Below are 7,509 nucleotides of genomic sequence, written 5' to 3' on the forward strand. Positions count from 1 at the left end.
CCTCCATTGCCTCTCCAACCAGCCCTCCATCTCCCTCTTCAACACCTCTCACTCCTTCCCTTTCCCATTCCCATTCCCGTCCTCGCTCAACCTCAAGCCCCCTCCGTCTCCGACCCACCTCCACCCGCCGAGGGACACCTTGCACGACGGCTACCTCGAGGTCCTCCACAAGCTCCCCCGCCGCCGACGACTTCTCGGGACCGGTCGAGCAGGTCGCCGACCAGGAATCCCGCCCGAGGATATTCATCCAGGACCCGCCCAGGATATACCCGATATTCCTCAAGAACGTGTACCGGAAGGCGAGGCGGGAGGCGGAGCTGGAGCTGAAGGAGATGGACAGGAGGAAGTATGATTCGCTGAGGAGGCGGCAGATTAGGGCGGAGACGGAGGCGTGGGAGAAGATGGTGGAGGAGTACAGGGAGCTGGAGAGGGAGATGAGGGACCGGAAGCTGGCGCCGAACCTGCCAAGTCTTTGACCTTTTGACTTTATATATGTGCAGCTGGGAACTCGTTTGATAGAATTATTAACTGAAACAGCTTTTGTCCAACCTCCAGTTAAGCAATTAGTGGAAGGTCCACCTGATGTTCGACCAGCATTCAGGCACAAACTAAAAATGGTTAAGAAGGATCCTGGGTAGTACTCTTTCTTCTTTCTGTGGCTTCACGTGAAATGATCTCATGTTATGAGTTGATGCTCCATTTATAGGTAGAAAGAGAAGAATTCCTTTTTTTTGCAGGTTCAAAGATCCATTTTATTAGTTGATAGCTATCAAATTCTGTTCTAGCAATTTATCTTTGTTTGACTTCCTAGAAAATTAAGTTGGTAGCTATACTCAAAAAAGAAAGAATAGAAGTTTGGTCATAGCTTAATTCCAGTTTCGACAAAATCCTCTCTATTTCCTTTTTTCTTTCTGTTGAGATATGTGCTTCGTTATCGCCATGACCTACAGATGTAAATGTTTCAGTAGATTCATAGGTCATAATCCTGTCTCCTTTGGCTTCTCCGTTTAATTTTTGCTTCTCAGGATCATGCAGATTTGTTTTGTTGATGCACTACTACGGGCTATGTAGTCGACTAATGTTTAGTCATGATGACCATAGGCTTATCAGAATGTAACGTTTTCACTTGTATCTGAACTTTTCTAATACTGAGTCTATTATGTTCTTTTTATTGGCTCCGTGATCTTTTACAGCTCCTGTTATTCGATTATAATGTACCTTGCTTATTCTTATGAGCAATTTTTGCTTAACCTATTAAAAACTTTCTTGTAGGAAGAAGATTTCGAAGAGATACGGTGTTATAGAATGTGATCCCTTAATTCTTGAAAAGCTGGATGTTAATGTAAGCTGAAAATCCTCTTTGAGCATGAGCTATGCAATGCACTACTGGATACACCAAATAGATAATTGGTGCCGTGCTATGATCTGATGGCCTTTTGCCCATTTATCTCGTGATTGGTTCAGTTAATGTGAATGGACCAAATCCATATTTTATTATCCATGAAGACGAAATGATATCAGCCATAAAAGAAATTTTATACAGAGAAAGCATCTTCACCTCTTCATGTACATTCCGCCAGAAAATGTAAATGAGTCGGACAATTGGGATGATGGGCCACTTTGGAATATTCCAAACATTGATTTTTCAGATTATGTGCAGCTAAACTTTGCCTGAGACTTGCATGTTGAAATTGTTAACCGTGGTACTCCTTTAGGAACCAATCTTGCGAACAAAAGAATGTGGGAGCTAATATATGAGAAAACTGAGATGAGACTTGCAGGGTTGAAGAATATCTGTCTGGTGTTTGGGGGCTTCCTCTATGAATACGCACTTTATGTAATATGCAGTTATATGTCACAGTTATTTTCATATCAAAGTTTTGCAGAATTGTAAATTGGGCGAAAGGGTCATGATTCTTGTGTAGAACACAGGTGAAGAGTACCATCTTCATAATTGGAGGAACAAATTGTACTATCACGAAAAAATGGAATGGCAACTGATGCAAAGAAAAGTGATTAGTAGACAAGTATTAGGTGATATCTATGGCAGCTACCACATTTTCATACAGTCCCCTTTTGTCAACAGTTAGGGCCTTTGCCATATGCATGTATTTGTGTACTAGCATATTGACATCCTTTCTTTCAAATGCTAAGCTACTGCGTTTTCTTTTAAAATGTTAAGTAATCATTTTCCATTATGGAAGCGTTAAGTTTACAGTCTCTTCTACGATGTAACTCCCCAAAATTAGAACTCTTTATCTATTCTCCTTCCTGCAGGCAAAGCATATGTTAGCTCCATATATGCCTATGCTGGTTCCTCCAAAGAGAGCTCCCATTACTATCCCAAGTATGATCGTATTGGAGGAGGTACTATCCCAAGTATGATCGTATTGGAGGAGGTAACAATTTTACACCTTCAATGTCGCATTAAAATTGCCAGTGAACCGCAAGCAAGGATGCCGCTGCTCCGAATGCTCTCCATGCAAGAGCACAAAAGACATGATCTTCATGCGGATCATTGCAAACACTCCTTAGTCAGATCAATCATAATAATTGCAATTCTGGCTTCCTCTCTTAAGAACTATCTTAGAATGCTACCGCCCACAAACAAGAACAGTGCCAGAACTAAGTGAATCATATCCAACCGCTTCCAGATGCTTCTTCAATAGCCCTTTTCTTGCTTAGCTCTATGCTCCACCCTCCCGCTCTGCCTCCCCTTTCGGCTTGGAGCTTTATCATTTCTTCATCATCATATCCATGGATGTCAAGACCAGTCCCAAGTGGCACTGGCTGCGGGGCCGTGCCTCTTGACCATGGCTGCCCTCCAGCAATTGCGGGAGCGTATTGTCCCGGTGTCCCAACACTCAATCCTGTTTGAGAGTTAAGAACCTGCATGGAGGATAAAGACATGAGAAAGCGAACAGTATGATCTGTAACTAATATTTAATGGCAAAACACACACTTGAAATTAAAAGAAAACCAAAATACCAAAAGAAGGTAATCTAGGTTATTTAGATTATTGACTACCCAATCAGTGGCGTCTGCCATAGTTTGCTAACAAAGGAATTCTAAGAGAATAGGCCAATTATTACAAGAACTTCTCTAGGGACCACATCAAGTGCTTTCTCAAGATTTATAAATACCATGTGCACACCATTTTTGCATCCTCTCTTCATGCCTCGATCAACCACTCAGATAGAGATGTGGATAATCACTTTTGAAGTGTAGCATTCATAGCCTCAACCTGCTCCCTATCATTTCTTCAGATCACTTCAGTCTCTGATTTGGCTTAATGCATATGTACTTGGTGATATTCTTGATCCTCAAGATTAAAATATGTATCCATGTACACATGCATATATGGGTGTACACTGAATCTCATCCAATAGAACTTCTCTTGAAAAATGGAACCAGGAGTGGATGAATAAAACGCCCAAATTATGCACCGACTATCAAGATAAATAAGAACAAGAACAAGAACAATAACCAGAAGGCAATCGCAGTACAATTCATGCTAACTCTAATGGTTCCAACATCTGGCTAAATGGAATCATGATTAAGTGGTCATGCTTCCTCACATGATTTTGTTACACCATCATAAAGAACAAAAAGAAAATCAAAGAACATTGAAAAGGGCCATGGTGATGTCATGCAAAAGTGAGATTCACATGCTTGGGCCGTACTAAAAGCAAACACACTAAAGATGAGGCTTCTCCAACTTTGTAGCCTTTCTATGCCTCTAACTCGTGAGCTTGCAGATTATCATGCCAGGATCACACAACATGCGGTATTTTATGACAATATTAAGTAATTGAATTTGGAAAACTCCTGATTCATGATACTCATAAAGCATCACATCATATTTTCCCTTTAACGACTAAGGAATTATCGACTCATCTGATCATCCCTGACAACTTGGGCATTGTCATTTCTTAAACCACGGCCTCAAGGACAATATGACAAACAAAAGATGTCATCAAGGGAGACCTATTTCGAAACACCCAGGCCACTTTTCCTTAGAGACCGTGTAAATGTAAGTTTTTACATGCCACAGCAAGTGATAGAACCTTTAATTGATAGGTGACTCCGGATTCACAAATATTAAAAAAAAGACAACAATTTTCTAATTAGTGAACATAAAGATAAAGGTTATACATGGAGCAAGTAAAAAATGACATTGGCTAACTTTGGAAAGACTCCACAACAGTAGTAGAATCCAACAATAATCAAGTGATCCATCGATTTTTCGTTTTTCTTACCCCATCTGGATCCGTTTGGGGAGGCAGCCCCTTGCTTGCAGCCAATGCCGCAGCAAACTCTTCAGCCTGTTAAACAATAGCAACAGCGAATTCGTTTGGCCCTATGTTTAAGTTGCCCAATTGCACAGACTTTTCTTTGGCCTTTTTACTTCCTAAATGGATATTTGTTTTATTTTTCTCTTCCATGACAGTCAGAAAATTTCTAACAAAAAATGCAATCAAAGCCTAAGACACAAATAGCACAGGGTATCTAAAAAACCTTGCCTAAGATCAAGAAATTGCCAAGGTAGTAGAAAGAATCACAGTTGGAATTTGCCTTAGCATATAAAGACTCCAAAAATAGAAAAAAGAATGCCTTTGTGTAAGTGATGTCTGAATAATTTGTGCGATGAGTAACAACTACAAGTAGTAATACACTATGGCCCGCATTGTAGCAGTAAAATCTTTTTAACTAGTGCTTGCGGCGCGGATTTTGTGGTAGAATGTATGTTAGGGAGGTGGGAATAGAGAGTGAGAGACTTACACACGCTGGCCATCCTCCTCCTAATGGCCATTTCCCTATTGTGGGGATTAGTGCTAGAAACTACCATTGGTTCGAGTCCTCTCAACCGTCCTTAGCTGGTTCCTATCTAACGATTCACAAGAGCAATGATTCAACTACGTAAAAAGATGAATACACAAATACACGTGCTCGATTATCCGCTCATACCGATATAGCATGACCTCAAGAAGCAGCTGTATTTTTTGTCCACGGAATCGAGAGATTACTCTTTGGAGATACCTACACAAACGACGCATCGGACAGAGTGTTAGACATAAGAATAAGATGCAGGAGACACGGATAGAAAAAAATGAATCTTTTTCAGCAGAAACCACAAGAACTACCAAAAAATGGCATATCCCAGAGATCAGCAATCAAATTAACGAGAGCATCTGCTCTGCTTCGAATATAGTTCTATAACGAGCCACGAAACATTCTTCAAAGCTTCCATTCAATCCGTTGCACGGAGTACCAAAAACACGAATCCTGGAATTAAACTCCTGCCAAATTAATTGGATCAATATCCCATCGTTTATCTTCGGGAAAAGGCCCAGAAAGCACTAGAAGGGAAACTCAAACGAATTCGCTGCTTCTTACACACGTATGGTCATATAAGTAAGTATGGGAAAACTGTTCCTTCCTTATAAAAAAAAAAAAAGAAGAGCCTCTGCCAAAGGGGTAATGCAAGGTGCACCCGTAACTAAAAGCATCGACCCGCGGGACATATTATCAAACACCTAGAGGGCATACCCAACGTTACTACACCCCACATCTCCAAAACCCACTAATAAGAAACACACAGTTCATCACGGTCGCACTTGTGCCCCCCCCCAAAATGATCAAAGTCAAGAGCTCACCCTCGTCTTGATATCACCCAAAATTTTAAAAGGAATGAAGAGAACAACAACGAGAAATCGCACATTCACGATGCATCCGAACAACATAGAAACGGAACGAGGGGCGAAGGAGAAAACGAATGCCAAATGAAGCGTGGAGATGGGCAATGTGGAAACGAAACCAGGGAAAAAAACGCATTTAAGATTTTACTCCAGTGTTGATTTGGAAGACTGGGATTAAGTCAAAAGTCCACTTAATTTTGGTAAGTAAACGGGGGTACTTAATTTGTTTACTGGCAAATTTAACCGGTAGTAACTAGATTTTTACCACTTGTAATGTTAAAGCTTACCAACAATAATCACAGCTTTACATTTACTTTAGTAAGAAACTAATCATATTTGGCGGTGAGTATCAAATTTTTATGGTCAAGTAAAATTTTGCTTCTATTTTCAACCCTGAAAACTCAGTACTTAAATCTTCCGCACTTGTTTTTTTAAGTTTCATCAAACAAGCCCTTAGTCACCACATTAAGGGCATCTTTGATAATTCCAATATTAGTGTACTCAACAGCAGCACGGTGGAGTAAATGAAGGACGTTCGATAATTGTATGACTGGTTTTGACTAATAAGGTAAGATTAAGTAAAATAAATCATTTAATTGTGTACGTTAGGATCGGGTTTACTTTCTAAAATTGAGGAAAATAATTTCCTCCTTTTTCTCGGCTAGGGCTTCTTCTTCTCTCTTCTCACGTCCGCGCGTCCTCGGGCCCGTGGCTACCGCCGATTGTCCGTCGTCGGCTGTAACCACCGCCTACAGCGGCTATTTGTCGTCGCCGAGTCCTTGCTCGTCCCTGTCTTTGGCCGCGATTGCACATTTTTTTCCTGATCGAACGATCCCCATGGCAGGAGCGCACCTGCAACAGCTTGGATTGGTGTGACGGCAAGGGATTATGGCGGACAAAAGAGACGGGGAAGACAGAAAAATCAAGCATAGTGGGGTAATTGACCAACTTGAATTCAGTTCACGTGGACTTATTATAACTAAATGGTAATTCTCCTAGCATCTATATGTAATTTAATTAATATTTTAATATTTTTGTTTAGAGGCCGGAATCGATCCTAATATTCTATGCAAATGATTAGTTACAATTTAGGTGTCAATAGGTGAGAGAATAATGATATTCAGCTATCAATTTTTTTCGATTATCTCTCTTTTCAGCATTTAAAATTATCAACGCTTAAAATTCAGTACTTAAAATTGCAATGGTGGGTGTGTTTGATAACTACATCAATTGGGTCCAGTCGATGCTAGTTAAGGTCATCGAATATGCTTACTCATTAAGTGATAACTTTTCAAATTTCAGCCCTTTTGTTAGCAACTAGAATCTTGCAATAACTAAAACCTATCAACACTTTTCGCTGTTTGAACTTTTGATGAGAGATTAATGGTATTCAACTACTTAGACAGTCAGATATGGACACATGAATCGAAGAATTCAAAATAATTGATTAATTTGTCGAATAGATTTATCCTATTGTGGCTACTGTTCACCAACAAACATGGCGTTTTCCGTTGATGTAACCACTTTGATAAAGCATTTTTTTTATAATTTTTTTACGTTGAGCTAGAGATTTTCCTAATACATTTTTTTTATGGTGAGCATTCTTTGGAGACGAACTTATCTTAATTATATAAGTAAAAGATATAATTTTCCATTTCCTCGGGAAAAAAAATTGAGTACTATTTTTCCTGTTTGTATTAATACGTGTACTTTTTACACAGAGCATACATCTATAAAATATTTATAGTCGACCATCTTACTTACATGAACAACTATAGGAGTCTTATGCTTTCTTCAGAGAAGAATTTTA

This window comes from Syzygium oleosum, unplaced genomic scaffold (genome assembly GCF_021117445.2).
Source record: "Syzygium oleosum isolate NSW1041296 unplaced genomic scaffold, Sole_v2.1 Sole_v2.14, whole genome shotgun sequence".
Classification (NCBI taxonomy): domain Eukaryota; kingdom Viridiplantae; phylum Streptophyta; class Magnoliopsida; order Myrtales; family Myrtaceae; genus Syzygium; species Syzygium oleosum.